The 24,351-nt window shown below is 39.6% G+C and overlaps 1 protein-coding gene across 4 annotated transcripts in view; it reads left to right on the top strand.

Moving 5' to 3' along the window:
- Positions 1-2,068: 2,068 nt before the first annotated feature.
- The window catches only part of fam222ba (family with sequence similarity 222 member Ba), a 69,425-nt gene continuing 47,142 nt past the window's right edge, over positions 2,069-24,351 (top strand). For 2 of the 4 annotated variants that reach the window (XM_053486039.1, XM_053486042.1), the window contains exon 1: positions 5,204-5,386. The gene's annotated coding sequence lies outside the window, so the exon portion shown is untranslated. Of the gene's footprint in view, positions 2,196-5,203; positions 5,387-9,341; positions 9,472-24,351 lie in introns of those variants that run through there. The other 2 variants (XM_053486040.1, XM_053486041.1) reach the window with 2 other exon arrangements.

Genomic DNA, 24,351 nt, shown 5'->3' with positions numbered 1-24,351 from the left:
GGGTTTTGGAGATAATAAATATGCATTACATTTCAGTTGGAGGCACGATGGCAAAACCACAGCCCACAGATCAGAGCCCTGGGTTTTGTCAACGTAGAGCTTCTCATGTTCTCTCCGTGTCCCTGCAGGTTCTCCGGTTTCCTCCACACTCTCATAAATATGCCGGCAGATTGACTACACTCTGCTGTTCCTAGAAGTGAATAAGTGTTTTCATGGTGCCCTGCGATAGATAAAATGGTGTCCAATTCAGAATGTCTTCACACTTCATGGGATTAACTCGGGATCCACCACGATCCTGATCATGCCAAAGCAATTACTCAAGATAACTGAATGAATGAAATAAAATCTCTGCACGCCCTTAAAGGACTTAATAATTAATATTCTGACAAAGCTTTGTTTGCTATTCATAAAGCAAGATCTTGGAATAAAATATCGGCTGTAATTGTGGTTCATATTTGGTCAATGAATTTAAACTTATAAAAATGATCCGACTTTTTAAATTTTGTCCAAACAAGTTATTATTTTATGGTTGAACAAGTTCTTACTTTATTATAAGCATTCTAAGTTTAGGGTGAAAGCTGCAGGGTAGCTTCCTAAGAATATTTGGAACATGAAGGGCCTTATTGCTTCATTTGAACAGTTCATTTGTTTAAGGTTAAAATGTGAGCTGCGTGTGCACAAGATAATAACTTGTTCCTGCAAGGAAATAAGTTATTATTGCAAAATAAAAACTTTTTCCTACAATATAATAACTTGTGCTCACAAGATAATAACTTGTTCCTACAAGATAATGACTTGGGTCTACAAAATAAATTGTGCACACAAGATAATCATTTGTTCCTACAGGATAATAATTTGCTACTTCAAGAGCTTGTTTCTACAAAATAATACCTTGTCTCTTTAAAGTAATAATTTGTGTGCCCAAGATAGCAGCTTGTTTCTACAAGTTAACAATCCATACCTAAAATATTGACTTATGCTCAACCGATAATGGCTTGTTTCTACTAAATAATAAAAAAATTTCAGAACCGTATTTTGTTTCTACAAAATAAGAACTTGTGAGCACAACTTGTTTTAACAAGTTAGTAATCCATTACTAAAATATTATGACTTGTGCACAACAGATCATAAAGTGCTCCTACAAAATAATACATTATTTTTATTTTTAGTAACAAAGATAATAACTTGTTCTTGCAAGATGCTAACTTAAACGCACAAAATTATAACTTGTTCCTACACAATATTAGCTTATTTCTACAAGACAATAACTTCTGCACTCAAGATAAAAACCTGTTTCTACAAAATGAAAACTTCTGCACACAAAATAATAACTTGTTCCTGCAAGATAATAATGTTTGCCCACAAGACAATAACTTGTTCCTACAAGCACAGCACGTTCCTACAAAATAATAACTTCTGTATCCAAAATAAAGACTTAAAAATTTTTAGTTTTTTCTTACAAGACAATAACTTCTGCTCCTAATAACTTGTTCCTGCACGATAATAAATTGTTTCTAAAATAAAAATTGTTTGCACAAGATAACAACTTGTTCCTATAAAATATTAATTTGTTTATACAAGATAACTTTTGAGCACAAGATAATTACGTAGTTTTATTACAGTATAAGATGAAAACTTGCTCCTACAATTTATTAGCTTCTTCCTACAAGATATTAACTTGTTCCTACATAATAATAACTTCTGCACAGAGAGACAAAACTTGAGACAAAACTTGTGCACAAATTTATTAGTTGTTCCTACAAGATGAAAATTTATTCCTATAATATATTAGCTTCTTCCTACAAGATAATAACTTGTGCTTACAAGATAATAAGTTGTTCCTTCAAGATAAGAACTTGATCCTACAATATATTAGCCTGAACCTACAAGATAATAACTTGTTCATCAAGAATAGCTTGTTCCCATAAGTTCCCACAGTTTTTAGGGACTTGGTAAATTAGAAAAAAAAATTGCATGAATAACCTATAGATCTCGAGACACTATTTATCATATAAGCATCTAAAATCACGCACGATTTTCTCGACAGCGGTGCCCCTCTGCGCATGCGCCGGAAGTTGGTGCCGCAGACAGCAGCAGTGATTCGGCAACGCAGTGGGGGAAAAAAAAACACTACCCCAGATAATAAACTATCACTATGCTTTGACCCGCGCGCAATGCTGTTGTGTCCACAGAAAGTGAGTATATTCTTTGCATATGCATATAATATAAGTTATTTATGGAATAAATCCATCAATTTTAATCTTAGGGAAGCAACAAAGGAGTCAGCGCTTTCTAATAGGCTGCCTTATGCTGCGTTCAAGTGCTCTCTCGGGTTTGTGTTATTTCCCACTTAAACAAGCTGTTATTATGAAATCTGTGCATCTAAGTGCATCCTTAGCATCTGTTATCGATTTTATGTCAACTCTTTCTATTGTAAATAATGAAATATAGTATATTATATACGCACTTATTGTATAGAAGTAAGTGTATATATAAATATGTATAAAAAACAGAAGCATCTGTAATTATAATTAAACACAGAAAACAGATTTTTGCTCTCTCTCTCTCTCTCAACTAAGAAAGGATAAAGGTAAGAAATATGTCTGGACTTCATATTCATGTTTTCATTTTGTTTGTGTAATTTCGACGCGCATGGACGCTTGTGTTTAACTTTGGAATCGAACTGAACTCGGGTTTACACTAAATTCGGGTAGCCCATGAAGGCTGCATGAATATTAGAAAGCTGGTCTTAGCATGCTAGCTAACACGCCGGATTAAACTACAGAAATAAACGCTGTACAGTTGAGTTGCAGTAAATGTTCATGTTTATTTTTGCACACTTTTATTATTATTATAGTTATTGTGTTGGGTTGCTTGAAAAGAAGTGTGTGAATAAGCAGGTTGTGTATCAGTCACTTGTGTTGTTACTGTTATAACAATGTTTTCCTTTAAATACTATTTAATTCATTCCATCCCCAGGTGTAAGGCTACAGCAGATATTTTTATCTGCATGTTTTGTTGAAATGCGTTTATTACATAAGTGTTATATTTTTATTATATTAAATTGTATAGGAAATGCACAATGCACCTGCATATTTATAGATGTGCAAGGTGCATGAGTTGTGCACGTGCGTATTATAGTATAAGCATCAAGTCCTTCCCTGATAATGTATAATAATACGTATAATAATATGATAATGCAATCATCCATATAAAGAAAACCCTATGCTACAGAACCACTAGTGCCTTAAACCTCCAAGGTGCCTGTTTGATTCCAGCCTTGTGTCTGTGTGCATGGAGTTTGCTGGGTTCTCTTCTTACTGGTTTCCTCCGGGTACTCCAGTTTCCTCCCACAGTCCAAAGATATACAAGTTAGGCTAATTGGCATTCCCAAATTGCCCGTAGTGTGTGAATGAATGTGTGAGTGTGTGTATGTGTGTGTGCCCTGCGATAGATTGGCACCCTGTCCAGGGTGCCTCGTGCCCTAAGCCTCCTGGGATATTCTCCAGGTTACCGGGACACTAAATGCAGGATAAAGCGGTATAGAAAATGAGTAAGTGAGTAGGTTTTGTGCAATATATGTTTGAAATCAGACAAAGGCTTCCTTCTTCTACTTCTACCTTCTTCCAACAGCGGTTGAAATCCAGGATGTTGGTTACATTACCACTGAACTATAGGTTTCATTCAGCCTCATCTTTTTGGCATCCTAAAGGGTTCTGTGTTTTGAACTATTCATCTGCTTTATCTATTACTTCCACACACTCTTTCTTCTTGACATGTTTTCTTTCCTTTCCTTTCAGCATCTCAGCACTCAGCATCTACTTGGAGTTCTGTAGGTTGCATCACCACCACCTATAGATCTCTCTCTCCTCAGCTATCCTGTCCTTTAAGGCTGACTTTTGAGTCCAGTCTTCCTCATAAACAACATTAAATGCTTACTAACCTGATCAGTGACTCACCATTCTAAAAGACTCTTAACTTTGCCTTCTGCTCTCCCTAGATATTGGAGCTGTGCCACCATAGCTAGCCTCTCCTGCATTTATTTCCCTGTATATTTTTAATTATTCCCTTGTAACTTCTTATTTTTTATTTATATAAAAAGTCAATTTTTAATTTTATATGCACTTTATCTATTGTGCGGTGCCCTGTTTTTTTTCAGTGCATCGCTTCTCTCTGGGTCAACAGAAACATATAAAATATCCATGCACCTATCCATCCATCAATTCATTCTTTCAATACTTCTAGACAGGATAATATTAGCTAATTAATTCTCATAGTCATTTGCTAATTGCGTAATGTGTTTAATCCGGAAGGGTTTGTCCTTTAGGCTGAAATGCATGCGAATTAGGCAATATTTCTGGAAGTGTTAATCAAACAGAGTAATTTATCTATCTAAGTCCAGGCTGTCAGGCTTACCGCAGGGCTCAGGCTGTGCCCAAATGAAGTCGCGTTCTGTTTTCTGAAAAGCATTCATCCTCATGACCTTTGCTGAATATCAGAGCTGTTGTTTCAAAATGTCACCATGGATGTTTGTGCGGTGTGTCTAAGTCCTCAGTGTTGACAGCAGAATAGCTGGAAAGTTTCGAGATTTTGCACATGCACAGAATATCTGTAATTGCAGGAGTTGTTTGGATGCTTAAATCAGCAACTATTTATGGTATCTTGTTTAGTGACTGCAGTTGCAATGCTGTTCATTAGGTGTTGTTAATGCACGGCTGTAGATTGGTTACGGTAGTGCATTGTTTTGTTATTGCATGCACTACATGTACAAGCTGCAATATATTTAATTAGGGCTATGAGAATAAAGTTTATTATGGTAATGAGATGGTAAAATTCCTTGTTTGATAGAGACTGTTTCTTCAGTCTTTAAATCAAGCGGCTCGGATTGCGAGTGCAGAAATGTGATTTATGTCGCTGCGCCCTTTGCGACACTGGATTGAACCTTTTATTAGCCTCACGCGCTGTTACAAATGAAAAGGGGTCGGCAAGGTAACAAAGGGTTGACGTCATGGATCGCATCCGGCCTCATGACCTGCCTCCGCTGAAACCCCGCCCCTTTTTCACGGAGCCGCCAATAGGATTGAGGGAACGCACTTCCGCGTTCGAGCCTGGTCCAATCGGAGTGCGCGTAGTGTGAAACTTCCGCGTTGATGTAAACCTATGGGCCGAGTTAAGCGACTGAAGTAGCAGTGCAATAGTCGCTTGTGCCTGTGCTGCCGAGCGGATCCGGTTCAGCTGCCTGCTCCGCTGTGGACGTGCGGGATTTCCACCTCATTCTGCTGCCACACTTTGGGATTTTAATCATGCATCCGAGTCCGGTGGATCTGTCCTGAATAGACAAATAATCTCCCCGTCGAATGTCACCCGTCTGTAATTGGATGGTGGGGTAAGGACCGTGTTTTTGTTATGGAGCGATCAGTACAGCCGTATTGTCTGCTTCTGTGCTCATATGTGTTGGTCTTCGCTGGGGCATTTTTTTACTCAAGTCGATGATTTTTGCGCTTTGTCGCATTCATGTATTTATTATTATTTTGGCATTTTATATGCATTATTTTGCTTAGCTTTGAATAGATATCTTTTTTTTTATTCAAAGAATGCAATTCAAATCATCACTGCTCCTTAAAAGTTATATAGACTGATGACAGTTAGGAATAAATATCACAGAACCACATTATAAAAGTGTTTATGCTCCATGATCGCTATAAACTGTGCGATTTCTGCGTGTTTGTACAATTTTTATTATAAATCATTCATTTACAGATGATTAATTTTTTTTATTTACTGAACGGGCTTTCTCTTATTAATTTATTTCCCTAAACTGCCGGTTTCAACGTTGTTAATGTGCGTCCTTGTACAGGACATCACTAGTTCTAAAAAGTGCGTTTTTTTGTTTTTTTTTTTGGCCGAGGGTGCTTATTTGATTTACGGATAGTTCTGCGCATGCGCGCAGACGCGCTTTTCGGTTTGTCCGAAATGAGAGCTTGACATGAGCTCGCCCGAGAGTGCAGTTTCTGTCGTGCCCTACATTTCCAAAGAGTGGATAATTAAGTTTCAGAGCCCTTGTTTCCCCAGAAATCCGGTCTCCTGTTCTCAGCCCAATTATCGTGTGCACTCAGGGATCATTTGGACGTCTGGGTGTCACGTTTGTCTTTACTGCGGAAAGCCATTATGTGATTTGGCATTTTAGATTTCAGCCTAGGACAGACAGACAGACAGTGAGACAGACCGTCATCCTAAAACGCCCCTGCCTACTAATTCATTATTTGTATTGTGAAGAGATTTAGGCTGTGTGTGTGCGTCTGTGGGCAGTTTTCTGTTTCTCAGCGAAACTGTTAATGATGGAGAACCTGGGACTGTCTCCGTCTCCAAAAAAAAAAAAAAAAAAAAAAAAAAAACTTCCACAGGGCCTCTTTGACCCATACTGGGGCTTTGAAAGCTTTTAAAAGCTACATCTTACATCCTAAAAAAGAGCATATCTGAATCCTGGAAGTGCCTTCTCCAAACCAGCGGTTGAGTAACAATGAGATCATTATGAGCCCACACAGAAAGAGCCGCTATGTTCGGCGTTGCCTGACTGCCGAGCACTACAATACTAGGCCACCTACTAATGCATGTGCTAATTGGCGAGCGCCTCCATGTCCGCACGCTAAGGGCTCGTGGCTGAGTTTGTCTTTTAAGTGCTTTATTATGTTTAATTGACCTGCCTGTGCAAAAGCATAACTCGCTAAAGGGGTGCATAAAGGGAGCGCAAGCTCATTTCTGTGTGTTCGTCATTAACGTTGTTGGGCAAAGCACTCCAAGCTGGCAAAGCACTTCAGTAAATATTAATCAGAGTCTTTGTGCATGTGTGTCGGCGTAAACAAGGTAGGTTCGGAGTAAAAGGCTAATGCGCACGCATGGCACAAATCCCAAACCTGGTAATCTGTCCTTTATGCATGCCGTAAATGTATCGCGTTTCGCACACCCTGCTGAATTCAACAGCGGAAGGATTTTTGTATTCAGAATGCACCAAAGGTGAGAAAATGGAGAGATTGAAGGTGAGGCGGAGTGAAGGTGTCGACACCTTTCTGTCCAAGTGATTGCCATTGAGCAGATGTCTCCAGTCAAGCCGTAAAAGTTGTGTCTTACTTCGACACAACGTGCGTGTGTGTGTGTTGGAGAGAGAGAAAATGAAAGCACAGCGAAAGTGTCAGAAGGCCACGATACTCTGCCATCATGTAATTTTATATTCTGGCAGTTGGATCCTGACCCCTGACAGCGCAGCTCAGAGACAGGTTGTAAATACAGATAGTAATTGCTTAGAGAGGGAGGGAGCGGGAGAAAGGCATCGAGAGGGAGAACGACGGACTGAGAGAGAGAGCCAGGGCAAATTAGTTTCAGCCCCATCACACAAGATAAGTGAATTTGAGACTTTTTAGAGCTCCGAGAGATGAGCGAGCGCCCTCCGAATGGACTGATTAGGAGGAAGGGGCAGGTCATGCCACAGACTACAGGCTCATTCATCACAAAATTACATCCTGCCAATACAAACTAGCAGCACTTTGAATGAAAAAACACAACAGCGACGAAAAAAAAGCGCTAACGCCTGCTGCTTCTTTGGTCCTGGCTAAAAAAGTACTGACTCCTAGCCGATATCGTCCAAGTAATGAGAAGCAACCCGAGTAGCTTATCTTCCCAGAGTTTTTTGTGTAACCATAGCTACAGTTATAGATAGATACTTGGTTTGTATTCACCTATTCATTTGTATGCATAGATAACAGGTGGCTTAATAGTAAAGTGCGCACTGTTTATTGCAGGTCAGAACACATTTTCAGATCCAGTCCTTTTTTTACGACGCTGTTGTCTTGACTGCTGCTCTGGGAATTTTTGAAGTGCTGTGAAAGTCTGGCGAATACACAGAGTTCCTTTTTTTAAAAAAAATGTTTTTAACCAAGCCAAATTTCAAGTGAACTAATAAATCATGATTTTGAAAAGCAGTTCGGTTGGTTGGGTCAACATCGTTCCCACGGCGTCCCGATTCTGCGTGAAAAACAGGCTTTCTTTTTTTATTTCTTTAAGTGAGAACTATGAGTTTAGTTTGTGAAAAAGCACAAAATATGTTCACTGAGGTGAAACAGTGTTTAATATTTGCACCGTTAGACGACGGTAGTGATGAAACCTCAGAATCTTGCGTGCTGAGCCAGCTAGCTCTGTTAACTAATGTTGGTGAAGGAAAAAACAAGCGATGAATTAGCTAGTGGTAACCAAAATCATGAGGGTTGTTGTGACATTTTAACAAATTTGGTTGCTGTTAATTAAACTGGGTAAAAAAAGAAAAAAGACAAGACAGACTCTACGATCTCACACCTGTGAGAAATGTGTGCTGATTTACTAGCAAACACGTCAAGAGAACATAGAGATTTTTTTTAATAGGTGATGTTTTTAGGACCGTTTTATTGATTTCTTGGAAAGTGATAAACATTTTAGACGATTTCTAATTCCACACGCATGGTTTTAATGCTTTAAAATGACTATCTAAACAGTTGTTTATAGCTTACAGCCCTGACAAACAAACAGCACTTTTTTCCTCAGACTTGTCCTGAGTGTGTGTGTGTTTTTTCCACAGAGGGTTGTATAAGTTTATGGAGCTTGTCAAGCTCACTTCTCATAGCTCAAATGTCTAGTGCGTCTGTGCTCATTTACACAGCTGTTTTCCAGAGTGCACCATGAGGTGAAGAATGTATGTCTGTCTTCCTTCTTTCTCTTCTTTACCTAATGGAGTGACGGCGTGAGAGAGATAGTCCCTCGGGGGTTAAAGACTGAGCCGTTAGGCCAAGCCACACACACAGAGCAGTTAAACGTCTTCTGTTACACATAGGCAATAAACCTTAACTGCCGGCTCATTCATGTTTCATCCGGATTAGTTCGACTTGTACCTCTTCTATATTACACAGGCACGTTTTCATATTCCGGCACAGACTGTCTTACCCCGAAACAGAAGGAAGAAGGTATGAAGTCTTAAGATTTAATTTCTGTCAGGGGTTCATTCACAGTGCTTCAATGGAAACCTGGGAGCAACGAAGAACATCAGTAGGAGCATCTTGGCGAGGTCAGGCAGTCCACTTGGTCTCACCGAGGCGGTCTGGACTGGATTACTGGGATAATGCAGCTGCTGGCACCCTCTGTTTGATTTTAGCCTTCAGAAGAATGAGTTCATGTTTGTTCTTCCATCGGTGGTATCTGGCTGGATTTGAGCCCTGATGGGAGGCACATGTGCACACGAGTGTGTTTAAAAGAACAGTGTTTGAGCTCTGGCGTGCCTTTTATGACTTTGTGGATGTGCTCAAAAGCTGTATGGAAATCAGGTCGAGCCGCAAAAAAGCATTGTGAAGATCGTAAAACGTCGTGCGGTTCACCAGGCATTTTTCTGACTATCAAAAGAGCGGGCGCTGAGATCTTGCCTGTAAGGCGCAGTAGAAACCGGCAAACTGGGTGAGGCATGATTTATGGACATGCTTTTTTGATTCATCACGGTGTCATGTGTGTAATGCCAAGCTTTACTAAGTAGAAACGCAAGCTGTGATTTGCACTGTTTTAACAGTGTACTGGGTGACTCCGTTAGTTTTCAGAGAAATTATCATCTGGGAAATATGAGAATATAGTTTTTTTTTTTATGTTTAAAAGGTTATAATTGTATTGAAGTTGTAGTATTGCCTAGTAAGATTTTATCGTAATTTTGGAGGGGCTAATTCTTACTGTGGTACAGGTTTTTGCGAGCTAGGAAGTGGAATTTTCAGAGCCAAATAATGTGAAATGTTTCAGTATGGTTATCCTTGTTAGACTGATCGATTGGTTTAACAATTAATATCTCTTGTTTAAGCTCAGGTTGTGCCTTTATTGCCTGGATTTGTTACAAAAAGGAGAAAACCATATATTTTTTTACTGTAGGGATGGGAATCACCAGACACCCACGGTTAAAATATTATCACGATACCTAGGTGACGATTTGATTTAAATTGTGATCTTGTATCACAATCTTTATATTAAATTTTTTTCCTGATTTCATCACAATTTTAAACCTTTAAAAAAAGTTTAGTGATTAAGTAACTTGTAGCACATCCATTATAATCATAATAATTCACTCCTACCACACAGGAGGAAAACATAAATAGTTCAGTGTGCACCACATGTAGGATCACAAATGTTTGACCTCCTTAAATGCTAGTTTGGAAAAAAATGAAAGTCGGAAGCTTTTATTTTATAACATTTTTTAAGGTTCTTTTATGTCAGAGGACGATCACCGGTCATGGCTAATTAAACTGAAAACTAACCAATTTTGGTCACTGGCCGATTGACCGGTTCATCTTGTTTTAAAAATCGATTTTGGCGTCAGTGATGCCAAAGAATCATGATTCGTAACTGAATCGGTTTTTGTCTCCCATCTCTAATACATACTGTATGTATGTGTCTGTGTATGTGGATATTTTTCTTGCCCACTTGGACATGTTTATTCCCAGTCTTCTCACATGACTCCACAGCAAGTGATCAGGAGACAGTATGTGACGGTCGGTTGCCGTTATCTCAGCGTGACATGAGATAAGATGGCAGACCTTCCGCTGACCGAACTAATCAGCATCCTCCACCCAACCGTGTGGGTGTTCTAGCCTGACCAGTCAGCATCTTCTTGGGAACAGCGAGTGCGTGATACAGACTGCGAGACGCATCAATACCAGATGCGCCATTGCATCGCTGTCTGCTCCAGTTCAGTTCATTTCGCTGCTAACGAGGGGTTACGGAAGGATGCCATTAGCATGGTGGCACTTTGCTAATTGGCCATTTGCTTTTCTGCCTCTCAGGCTGCCAAAACCTCTTGGCAGTAAACGCTTGTGTCAGATACACATCGGCTTCGGATTATCTTGAGTGCAAATCTGCGACCTAGAGTAAAATCTCAAGGCCACCGGAATCAAGTGTCTGCAGGTTGACCCGGCATAACTCTGTTTCACGAGGTGGAAATGAAGTGCGGTTTAGAGATTTATTTCCTGGGTTTAAAAAAGATGTGTTGAGTCAGGATTGGTTGCACCGGCAGAGATTAGATTCAGAGCTTAGAGCTAATCAAGGATTTGTTCATTTATTTTGATTACAGTTGTGTCGAACCCTTTTTTTTTTAAACCTAGCTTAACAAATATGTGATTAAAATTCCATATTAAAATTATCCATCATGATTGGGGGGGGGTCAAACAAGCTGTTTGACTATCCTGTATGCACATATTCACATGCTCTGGTTTACTATAGGGGAAAGGGATCATTTTAACACCGTGACATTCTTAACATCTATTGACTCTCTGCAATCCACCTTGCATCTACTGGCATTTCAGAAATCCAAATGATCTCAGATTAATCAAAGTTTACACTTAAATTATATTTTAAGGCCTTTATGCAATCCTGATTGTAATCAAGGCGTAACGATTGGATTAACTGCTTAGATAAACTCCAGTTTATAGCTTTCTATGTTCCACCCCGATTTAAAGTGTTAGTGTCTGCATTCAGTCTGTGCAGGGAGATCATGGGAGATCATGAGAGACTGACCTGTCTGTCTTTGTTACTTGGCTGCAGGCTGCTCCATTTCTTTTTAACAGTTGCTGGATCAAATGGCTGTACCGCCCGGCTTGTGCTTTATGCCCCGTGAGTGGGCTCAGTCTGCCATTAGCATCTAATAAGGGCATGCATTGAGTCTATAGAACAAAGACTACATAAAAGCAGTCACAAGAAAGTGTGTGTGTGTGTGTCTGTGTGTGTGCGTGCGCGCACGTCTACCTTCTGCTCATATCTTGTACATCTTGTGTCCGGCATTCCATTGTGTGCCTGCCTGGCCTAAGCGAACTTGTTTAATGCATTGAGATTAACTGGAGCACTTAAGAAGCCGTTCCGAGAGGACAATGGGGGAAACGAAGACCAGGCCAAAGCGACTCCTGCCAAATCAGGGAACAGGATCCGAAAGCACAAAAGGGTGAAGTCGGGTTATAGGAGACGGGTGAAGACACTCGACAAAGCCAGAGAAATAAAGAGACAGACTATGGTACAATACGTTCAGCCTGTTGTTGAAATTTCATCATTGCAGGCTCTGCTCCATCGCTCATAAATGCTCTTTGATGAATGATTTCTGCCCCTAGGCCAGCACCCACCACAAATTCTTCTGATTGGCTGGCTTTTTTTTTCCTAGCACCTGTCCCCACTGGCTGCTTGTGATCTCCCTCAAGTTCTATGCACTATCTTTCAGCACTGTGACAGTGCTGGGGAGGAAAAAAAAAGTTGCTGGGATAAAGTCATTCAAAAGCCAAGTGCTCGTAACAAGAAGCCATGACTTGCTCGTGTTTTCGGGTTTCTTAAACCCCTCCACCACCCCCCATCTCCTTTTGTGTCCTTTCAACCTCTCAGTCTTCAAGATAAGAGCTGTGGAAAGTTCTGGCATTTTGGGAGCAAAACATAAGCACCCTTCCTTTGTGTTATCTTCTGTGCGCTGAATATCTGTTAACACTGAGCATATTAGGAGAGTTATTCCCTCTCTTCCCCTCTCTCTTGTCTGATATACGAGCTTGCTTGTCTGAGCAGACCTTCAATGAGTAGCGAGTGCGTGAGAAGTCACTCTGGTGTTGAGTGTTTGGACGCCAAGGATCTTAATAGCGGAGGAGGCGTAATATGACATTATTGCTTTGTGCACTGTACTGAGTGCTAATATAAATATATTGTCTGCCGTGAAGGCTCGCGCGGTATAAGGACGGTACTCGTTTCTACACGAGCTTGCGGTTGATATTGACTCGGATCATATTATGTGCAAATCATAAAACTTCATAGAACTCTGTGGTTCTTTTTAAACAGCAAGACTACTGACCGCTTTAATATCAGTTCAGGTTTACAAGAAACTCGTTAAAACGGTGGGGCATCACCTCGTTTTAAATCCATGTTTGACTAATAACCATGGAAAGAAAATCACTGTTGAGAAAAGTTGCAACTCATTTACCTTGGATTTACATGAAAAGGCAATCAGCAGTATGGAAAATCCACTAGCTGGGTGTAAACACAAGAAAGACATTTCCCTTTCACATGGCAAAATTCACGCACTGTTACCTCTAAAGAACCTGGTGGAGGCTAAAACTCTAACTAGTCACTTAAACCTTTTATATTTAACTCCTATTGACTTCAATTCCATGACCGCCTAATGTAAGCTTGTTTGGCAGATCTTTGTTTTAATTGTAAGACATAATTCTTTAGCTGTTATCTTTTATAGGCTTGCATTCTCTTAGCCAATGTACCTAAAGGGCACCTATTATGCAAAATATTTTTTTTTGTTTTTAGTCATTTTAGACATTCAGATGATTCTTCAGCATATGTACAAAGAAAGATTACCTGTGTTTTTCTTTTTGTCCAGGGTTTAAACATGCCAAATCAGTTGTGATCTTATATAAGAAGAGCCCCTTTTCCCAGCTTGTTGCTCAGATCTTTAAACATGGACATGCTGAAAAAAAACAAACTAAACAGCTTATCATATTACTTTTTTCAAAAAAGCACAAAGACCTCTGTTTTGGAGATTTTACATTAGGGCCCCGGGATCTTTTTCGAGAACACTTGACCCCAGGTTAATTGTGATCAGTGAAAACACAATCGTTCCAGGCTTGAAAACCGTGCCTGAGAACACTGCACAATGTCCAGCACTACCATGAGTACACGCCAGTCTCATCCTTTAATCTATAAAGTAACCTAATTAAAAAAAATAATAATTTCAGTAATTTTAGAATAAAATTTTTAATAAAAACCTTTCTCCGGAAAACAGAGATATGACAATATGAACGCTCTGGAGTGAGGAGGGGGGGAAACCAGTCGTTCCGGAGTCGGGTACAAAATTGTGCCTAATGTGAATCCACCCTTAGGTACAGCTAGATCTTTAACTTCCTGACGTTGACAGTAAAGGCTCCTTCTAAAATGTAAGAAAAGTCTTCTCACAGAAAACATCAACATTTCACACGTTTCACAGCATGCTCATGCAGAGTGTCCGACTCAAAAGTGTTAATTGTTGCTATAAAAATGAGCACACAAAGCTTGCTATAGGAAATGTACCTATAATGTACCTATAACCCATTTATACCTGTAACTAAGGCATAAATACTGCCTGATGACCCTGAACGTCACTACGTGCGTACAGCTAGGTCATAATTTTTAAAATACATTCGTTAAGGTAACTTTTTTTATTAAAAAATAAAATGTTAAATTTAAGGGCTATATGGCAGAAGGTTATAAGTCAAACGTTGAATGTCCTGCACATCCTAAAGAAATTCTGTTGAGTGCTGTAACAAAGCGGGATGTCATTCTTTTTGTGCGCGCACGTGTAAATTTAGGAGTACTTCAGAATAGGTTTTTGTTTTGTTTTGTTTTTATGAAGGACGCCGAATCTACGCTCTTGTTAGGCTTCATTGTTGAAGCCGTCGAATGGCGAAGGCTATCTCGACAGCGAGTAAAGCAGCCAGATGACATTCTTTCTGAAGAATGAAAACACATGCGGCCCTGCAGTTTTGTTGATGCAGTGAAACAAAGCTGGGGAAAGAGAAGCACTAGTTTTGTTATTGCATGTGCGATGGTGGAGAGAGATCTCTTTCAGGTTCTTGCTGAGAGATAGCCTAGGGGAAGCGTATGCGGTGACCTCCACTGGACCCGAGTGAAAGCAGCCTGAATAGCTGTTTGTCTTCGAAGCTTAAAGCTGGTGTGATGCTGAGTGCGGAGGTTTCACTCGCTAAAGCCTTTCATAGAAAACCTCACCTCTGCTGCAGGAGATTAACCGCAAAAGTCACCAGTGTCATATTATCTTGCCTTACTTTTAGAAGCCTAGGCTGTAGAAAAAGAAATTCTAGTTTACAGAAGCCTGAAAACCAAGGGTTCATCTTTGCAAATGTTCAGCTTTTTCTGTGTTCATAGGTTACTTTTATTTCTTCTTATAAGATCTTGATATAATCGGAATAAATTCTTAACATAATAAAACATTGTTACCTTAAATTACGAGCCACATATATTGGGGAAACATGTCTGTCATGGATTAAAAAAACATCCTTAATAGTAATAATTATTATAATTAAGAAGTATTAAAACAAATAGCAAAACTAATAAGAATACTCTAACTGTTAAGTTCAAATTTATAGTCAAGTTGATAACTGTTAGGTAATTAAAAGAGTTTGTCAGGTTTGTTATCAAGCTAGCTAACATTCGAATATTATATTGCGTCGATAACTATCCAGTATAACTAGCAAGCTAGCAAATATTAGCAAATAAGTTACCTTGCTAGCAAGCCAGCAAACATTTAGGTATTTTACTGCATAAATAAGTTACTTCACTAGCAAGCTACCAAACATTCAGGTATTTGATTGTGGAAATAAATAACCTGACATTTAGATATATTATTGCATAAAACAGCTCAGTTAGCTCAATAGCAAGGTAGCAGACATTCAGGTATTGTAGAAATAAATTACCTCAGTAGGAAGCTAGCAAACATTGTAGTATTTTATTGTGTTGAAACATATCCACTGTCAATAAGTCAAATTGCTAATATAAAAGTATTATATTGTGTAACAAATTAAACAAGGCTACAAGCAACCTAGCTAACATTAAAATATTATGTGTTCTAGCAAACTAAAGTAGAAAAGTATAGTAAGGTGGCTAAGAGTAGCAAATTATATTGTTTATATTGTTTCAGCAAGCAAGCATTTATACATGTCACAAGCAAGCAAGCTATTATATTGTGTTTGTAAGTACCCTACTGAACTATAATGTTCACTAGTATGAAAATTATAGTATTGTATTGTGTAGAAAAGTCCCCAGAGTCAGTATAACGCTAGCTAGCGTTTAGCTATTTTATGGTGTAAACAAACTTAAACTCACTAACATGCTAGCTAACATAATAAAACATAAGTTTTTAATTTTATCACCCAGCTGAATTAGTAAACTAGCTAGCATTTTAGTTCTGTAATTTGTAGACAAATACCCAGTGTCAGTAGCAAGTTAGCTAACATTTAGCTATTATGTGGCATAAATTGATTCCAAGCCTTACTAGCAAACTAGCTAACATTAAAGTATTGTGTTGTGTAGAAAAGTACCTAGTTTCATTAGCAAGCTAGTTAGAATTCAGTTATTTCATGGTAAAAATAGATCTCCACCCTCGCTAGCAAGCTAGCTAACATTATACTATGATGTTGTGTCGGACTGTACCAGAGTCAGTAACAAACTAGCTAACATTACAGTATTGTATTGTGTAGAAAACATAGATATAAGTTTTTAATGACATTCATGAGGGATAAATCTTTTCTCCTGTTGTGATTATCTAAGTGTCTAAAAACTGTAAAGTGATTTTCATCTGCAGTTAAGTGATTCATGAATAACATTATTGCATCAATAATAATTTCCTGCGCTCGTAATTTAAACAGTGTTTACTCAAGAGCATTGGCTCCTGAATCTCAGCTGTATATATATATTTTTTTCCTTTATGTTCTGTAAGCATTCAGAATTATTTTTATGCTCTTAGTTATAGCAAATAAAGACAGAATAATGTTTTTATCTGCCTTGTTCAGAATTGTAGCATGGATGACCAAAACCATTTCAAGACTTGGGATACGGTGTAAGGTGTAGCTATGGATGCGTTATTTACAAAGCCTTAGTGAGGTTTGCATAAGATAGGATCAAAGGAGAGGCTTTGGGAAAGTGCTTCAGGATGTAGTACAAAATTACATGTAATATTCCTGCTCTGAATGCTGGCTTTAGATGAAAACATCACGCTTTTTCCTTCTTTTTTCTTTTATGCTCATTTCATACACTTCAGCTTGTAGTCATTTCTCATGCAAAAGAGCCCGAACAATGCTCAGAAAGCAGTAAAGCAGTAAAAACTTGGCTTAACAAATTTCTGCATTCTTTTTTTTTTCTTTCCGCTTGCACTTCAGCAGTCTTCTGGAAAGTGTCTTTAAAGCAGGAGAAAGAAGTGTTGAGTCATTGCGCACTAAATCAAAAAGCTTGCGCAGTCAGGGACTGGCATGAGGCGAGACCTGCTCCATCTGATTGCTACCTCGCGGCTCAGACTGATTTATCAGCGCTGCCCGCTGCAGTTATCAATCTCGCATCGGATGAGTGCTGGGAACCGAGACTTCTGTGCGTGCTAATGTATGACTTGCTGAGAGAGAGTGGGTGTGAGTGATGGGAAGAGCGGGAGGAAGGAAGAAAGAAAAGAAAGAAAGGGAGATGGATGGAGAGAAATAGAGAACAGCAGGAGGCAGAGGGATAGGTGCAATGACAGATGAGAAGGAGGCTTTCACGTCCATGTCAAAAAATAACAGCAGAGCCTCCTGGGCTGCTTCCGAACCTTATCAAACAGGAGTCGATCGCACAGCCCTGATACACATGACCTGCACATGTATGTACAGCTTTTATTTGAGGTGTTTTATACACGAGTGTGTGCTCAGGATCATGTGGAGGGCAGGTTGTAGAATGAGTACATGGTTTGCCACAGGGAATGGTTTGTGTGCTGAATGGACTAGAATGTGTGTTGGGAAATATTGCCTGTTTTTTTTTTAACTATAAAGTGTTAAATTATAGACTTTCCTTAAATGGAATGTGTTTCTAATTTGCCTGTTTCTCGTAGAGCTAAGGCAAGGTTAGAAACAAGCCTAAATATTTCCCTATCATTTGGCAAAAGTATGCTATTGGCAGAAAAACTCAATTTTGGGCACAACATGCATTTTTGTCTCTTTTGGTGTAGGCGAGCTCCGATTGGTTGTTCCAGACTGCTTCACACACTGTATATAAACTGGGGAAAAATATACTTGTTAAAGATTTTAAAAACTTGAAATATCTGAACTGCGTTGTTGAACATGTCTTGTAGCTATGTGATGCATGACGAAGGCATATAATTAATAATGATTTAGTTTCAACAAGCAGGCACGTGTGTGTAGTTGTATGTACTGTATATACACCCAGATCAGCCGTAACTTTAATACCAACCTTGTAGCTTAAAAATCTTGTGCCTCAAAGGTGTCTCTCGTATATAGAAAGAAGGATGACCAAAGACGAGCAAAATAAATGTTAACTTGGGGTAAATATATGCAACAAGAAACCACTGTGGCGTGGAAAAAAATAAATAAATAAATAACAAATCTGAACCATAAAAATTTATGATTATGAGCTTGCCTCAATTTTCACCTTCTGTGGTTTATGCAATATGAATGCATAGTTTATGCAACATTATAGGCTTATTAATATTTAAATACATTCAAATAATAATAAATCTTTAAAGTGATTAAAATTCAAATGCATTTTTTAAAGGAATTTGTCAGACGTAATGTAATCCAAACGTTTTCAAGATTCGGTGTGTTTGTTGTGTGTATTTTTTGTCTGCGTGCTTGTGGGCATATTCACTCGAGTGCACTTTTCAGTTACATATTTTTCTGGCATGGCTGCATTAAGCATTTTTTTCAAAATGCAGTCCACACAACGGCAGCGCAGCTTTTGAGGACAAAAAGTCAACTTTCAGCATTTAAAAAAAGCCCGTAACCTTGTGGGACCTACTTTTCTAAAACACGGGGCTGCCTGGTTGGATTTTTACAGATGTAATATGCATGTGGATCGCAAAGCTGCACTTTAGCGTATAATCGACTGAGCACGGTGAAGGGGGAGGGATGTTGAAGAATTTGACTAAGCACCCTATTTCCAGTAGAATATTTGACAAAATCTGTGTGCAAGTGTTCACTCATGGCCGGGCCATTTGTCTTCCTGTTTTTGACATCCCTGGGTCCCGTCTCACGCTGACCGTCTCTGCATTGGAGCTTCCTGTAATTAATAGGGACTCTCACCTGCTGGGGAACCACAAGCTCCTCTGATGGTGAAGAGGGAAGGATGGATATGAGAGGTGTTATCTTTCAGGCCTGACAAATATTCTCTCCCTGTATCTCGACTTTCACTGACAGCACGCACTCTTAGTTTCTGCTGTGAGATACTGAGATCCGAAAACAAAAAAAAAAACTCCACACACTCTGCACTGTTAAAAAAAAAAATGAGCCTGAGGTAAACAGGGAACATTGCTCAGATAGAGCCTTTGTGCTTGGAGGAGATATTGATATTTTGTTATTTTAGCTTTTACTGCTTTTTGTCTGAGTGTATAGGCAGTGTGTTTCAAAAAATGGTCATAGGCTGGTTTGCAATTTGATATAAAATGCACGGTAAAAACAGCCTGATGGAGACGTCTGGCTCTTTTCACTTCATTCATTCTCTTAATGTGAGACAGTTTCCTTACAGGAAGTGTTTTGGATATTTCCTGTTTTCTTCTTGAACACACTTGACTCATGGAGTCATTTACCCTAAGAGTATTGAAGGAATGGGTCGAATGAATCATGCCTAACAGATAAAGCATGGCAAATACTGCTTTTCTGTCTCACTGGAAGTCACATCTCCACTCTTATCTCAAATTTTAACTGTGTCACCGTTTACACAGCCGAAGCTGAGCTGGGCCGTACCCAAGTAACGGTGCTGATTCTGATTACCCTTTTTATGTGAGCTGAGCTAAAAATAGGACAGGCAATAGGTGAAATGCAGCAATAACAGAAATGTCCTGATTGCGATTCATGCCAGAAACACTAATCATAATTAGTGGTGTAGTGATTACTAAAGTTGATTTTTTTTTTAAAGAGAATTTCCCCCCTGCCAGATTTAATATAGAACTACTGAGTCATATTAATGTCTCAGATTTGTTTTAATGTCCTTTGCTATCATGATTTGACCCAAATGAAATCAAAACTGGTAGATAAAACATGGCAAGACCCTTAAATGGAGCTTTTTCATCTGACATCATGCACTAAAAGACTCTATTTAAATGTACATCCTTGTTTTGTGGCGATTGTGGTGCTGAATTTGGCTACCATAAGAGCTAAGCTTTGACCTAAATGAGGAGTGCAGATGTTTGGATGGTCAGCAGTCTTCATTAGTGTTGTGTTAATTATAATTAATAAAGTTTTGTTTTACAACAAAATTGCTTCTTCTTATCATCTTATATATGATATAGCCTGAAGACTACCTTGTGCCCTACTTTCACAATAGAGCATCGTCTGATAAAGTTCGATGCACTTGAATCTGACTGTATATTTAGTACAGATTTAAAGTGTTGGCACCCTCCTTAAGTGATGGGAAAATCCACAGACTGAGCCAAGATCGTCCTGCTAGACCACGGATCTTCAGTGAAAGACGAAGTAAGATGAAATTAGACAAAACATAAAAAAAAAAGGCAAAAAAACAAAAACTGAAATGGTGAGGGATGTCCGGTTATTAGAGTATATGGGGTCAGTGTGCCACTGCCCTTCAAACAGGCCTGTTAAACAAGCTCTGGCTGCCTCCATTATGACCGAAAAGAAATTGTTTTGGCTCACAGCGTCCTCTTTGACTCTGCCGCCCTCGGCTTAATTAGACCAGCCCCCTGTGGAAGCGTGGCATTCTGTGCAGCGGGAGGCTTATCCCCGACTCTGCTCCCTGCCAACGCGCCACGATTGATCAGTCGTGGTGTGACCGAGTCAGCCGCTATAATATTCATGATCTAATTATTCAGGTTGGAGCTGCAGGCTTTAACGAGTGATTTAACCTCTTGTCGGGTGCTGTAAAAAGGAGCCGGGTTAATCTTTCAGGCAAGCTTTTTTTTTTTGCGGGTGTGTGTGTCAACCCACCTCAAACCCCGCCTTCGGTTCCTTGGGGCTGGAAAGTGAGCTGGCATACCGGCATGACAAGGCGACCTCACACGTACACACTTAAATGAGGTGTTGCTGACACTTTAGGGCTATTGCATTTCTCAGGAAATGACAACGTGACCTTTGATTGCATGCGGCAGCTGCTTTTTACTACGGGAAGTGCATGAAAGCGACCATGTCCATGCATTTTCATGCATTTTTAAAAATCCCATTTTGTTTTCTTTTCCCTTAGTTTTCTTATGATTTTGCTTAAGATTACAGCCGCCAGCGGTAGCACCATGCGCAAGCCACATACAGACTAATAACCGGCAGCAATCGTGATGAGGGTTTACTAAATTAATGCATCAAATGCAGCTTTCGAGGGTGTGCTTAATCAGACGAGAGCAGTCGTCAAAATAGCAAGGATTTGGAGAGATTAAGGCAGCCTGTGTGAACTGCTGGAGTAAACCCAGTTAACTCGGCCCAGGTCCCAGTGTCGGCAAAGCCTCTACACTGCTGCAACCTCCATTATACATGGCCATTTCCTCCCATACAAACACTATAATATGCTTTTCATCACAAAATGTTATGCTGTTTATGCCTACTTTCAGCTGTGTTCCATAAAGAGATCTTGAAATGACTTGAGAAACCTGAAACTCATTTACGCTGATAGGTTTTGTTCATTTTTTTTTGCTATCGTTTCGTAGGTCTTAACCCCTGTTTTTATGGAACGGCGAACCTTTTTTGACTGCCTAGTACAATAGACCTGAAGAGAATAATCTAGAGGAAAATTACAAAAGGCACTGCATCCATGGTAAACGGCAACCAATCTTGTGGAAAAAAAAGCATATGTGTTTCAAAAATCAGGTTCTTTGCTGGATGATTCACGTGCTTTGAATAGTCTCCTCTTCTCACACTCGTACTCCTACACAAGCCAGAGGCCTCTGCCTCCACAAAGCCTACTTGATCTGATCTTGGACGAGTGTGCTTGAAGCAGCTCTGAGTGAATGGTTGATCAGAGATCAGCGCTCCTGCTGTGTAACATTAGCATTAGTCACCAAGTGCTAAAAAATCACAACTTTTCTGAAATGAGCATTCAGAGATGCTGAATGTGAGAACATGCAGATGAAGCTGTGGTGAACAATGTGTAAGGCTTGGTACAGTTACTAATCCAGGCCTAGCACATCAGTTTTCCGTGCTTGATTAAAGAATCCTGCTTTGAACCAAACTGAATTTGACTCCCTGCAAGCAAGCTTCTGCTGTTTTAAAGGATGCCAGTGGTGGTGGTGTGCTTTAGGGCAGATTTTGTTCCGCATCTTTTAATCAGCAATGTACACCATATAGTTGTGGACACCTGACCATAACACCCTTATGTTTCTTTTTTATTTTGGAGCAGGGATGACCTTTGCCCCTTTCCCTATTTAGCCCCCAAGATCAATTATTTTTTTCAGGTAACCCCAAATGTTTTCAGTGGTGTTGAAGTCAGGGAATGTGCAGGTCAATCAAGTCATGTGCAATAAACTACATATGGGTATCATAATCAAATGTGCATAAACAATTGGCTTTATAGTGTTTAGTGTTCATTAAATACAATAGTGGATTGGAACCCATGCCAAATTTAGCCTCGGGACCAACGCCTAGGCCAGGAGCAGCCTCGGGACCAATGACTAGGCCAGGAGCAGCCTCAATACTAAAGACTGAAGATAATACTTGCTCGCCAATTTACGCTGCAGTATGTCCCCCATCCACACTTATGTTTTCACATCAACAGATCACTAAAGCTATGGGATGGTGTCGTTTTTTTCCAGAGCTTTTACAAACTAACAAGGTCTTGCTTCTCAGTAGCTGACCAAACAGGACTATCCAGGATTCTTTTATACCTTTTAGCTGAAAAAATCTTAGCCAAGGACATTCTGCCTTTCTGTTTGAGGGCATAAAGATGTTCTCAGGAGATGATGGAGACATTGGTTGCATAACCTCGTCCCGTCCATGACCTTGCTTATTAACCAGAGTCTTTAATAAAGTAATATTATAACACAATTCTTTACACTTCATACTTTAACTTTTTGAGCCTACTTAACCAGTCCTTTTATTTATTTGTCCACCCTGGCAGGAAGGTAAAAAATTCAGAAAGGGTTCTTAGTTACAATACAGCTAAAATGCCAGTAGAAATGATGACTAAATGTAAATAATAATAATAATAATAATAATAAAGCACTGTGATTAACCAGTTAAACAGCTGGCTTGGTATGTAAGCATTACTAAATGCCTTGATTTATCCTCTTTTCCCTTACAGTTACTGACACTTTCTCTCCTATACGTCAAAATATAAATCAAATCTTTAGTTATATGCTTATTTTATAACTAAAAAGGGCATAAGGTCATAAGCTACACGTGTCTGGGTAACTGCATTAATTTAAATGTAGGTCATAAACTTGTTGACAGGCATAGTTGTTGCTCGGTAGGACATGGACACGCTAGATGGGACACATTGAATTTATGACTCTGGCCTGGTACATGTTCAGCTTCACGCTTTTCATTGGTCATTTTGCATTCACTTGTGTCTAGCAATGTGTTGAACGGACACGTTGGAGATTTTACAGCACAGCCTTTTACATATGAAATGTTCTCACGCTTATATATGCCGCACATGTGCAACGGCTGTGAAAACCGAGACTGAAAGACCACACGTGATTTTAGTTTTGGCAGGTGCTAGCTGGCAGGTTTTGCCGGTGATCTACTACCTAGTTCCATATTTAATCTTTAGCGCTTTTGGCAAAACCATACCCCATGCTGTTGAGTGATGAGAAATGAGAGAAGGCTGCTAGTGCTCTTGCGCTTAATCTCGAACTACCCGAGCAGTCGGTATGTATCAGCACTCACCTGGGTCAGCGCAAAATCCTAAAATAACTCGACGCCCAAAAGAAAGAAGAATGAAGCAATAAAGCTACAGCAGCAGTTCAACTCCCCCGTTCCTTCCCTTTCAAAAAGTGCCTCTGCCTGCCTGGGAGTTTTTCACAGCAGTTTAGCAGGCCGTAAAGCTTATTGACCTTGTCAGGCCACTAGTCTCATCCCAAAGCCTCGCTTCATAAGCTTCGTTACTTATGGAATTTTCCAGACACCCCCCTTTCTGCCTCCCCAGAGCCCTTGTGTCAACAGCCTGGTATCTGGAATGATTGATCCTGTAGTGCTCATTGAAAAAGTAGGGGTGTGTGTGTGTGTGTGTGTGTGGATCAAAAATCTGCTGCAGGCTGCAGTAATGCCCTGCACAGCCATAAGTACCTTTTGAACAAGCTTACTGGGGCAGGAACAAAGTGGCTGTGTGTGCGTTTGCGTGTGTGTGTCTGCGTGTGTGTGTGTTTGCGTGTGTGCTTGTTGATCATGTAACAACCTTTGCACATTCGGAATCGGCTTGGTGAATAAGCTTTTTCATCATCGTGATCATAAGATTGAAAACCCAGAAATCGTTCAGATCCTGCTCTGCATCGTGTCCCAGGTTTTGTATTAATCGTATTATCCAGAACCAGACAAAAAAAAAAGGCCTGACTGACATTTAGTTGCTCATTCATTAAACAAATGGAGTGTAATTGTTGTAAATCCTACTTGCTCATGACTTGTAGGTTAGCTCTCAGCTTTTAAG

This window comes from Clarias gariepinus, chromosome 24 (assembly GCF_024256425.1).
Source record: "Clarias gariepinus isolate MV-2021 ecotype Netherlands chromosome 24, CGAR_prim_01v2, whole genome shotgun sequence".
NCBI classification, from domain to species: domain Eukaryota; kingdom Metazoa; phylum Chordata; class Actinopteri; order Siluriformes; family Clariidae; genus Clarias; species Clarias gariepinus.
Note: the sequence above shows the minus strand (reverse complement) of the source record. Positions and strands in the feature narration are given on the sequence as shown.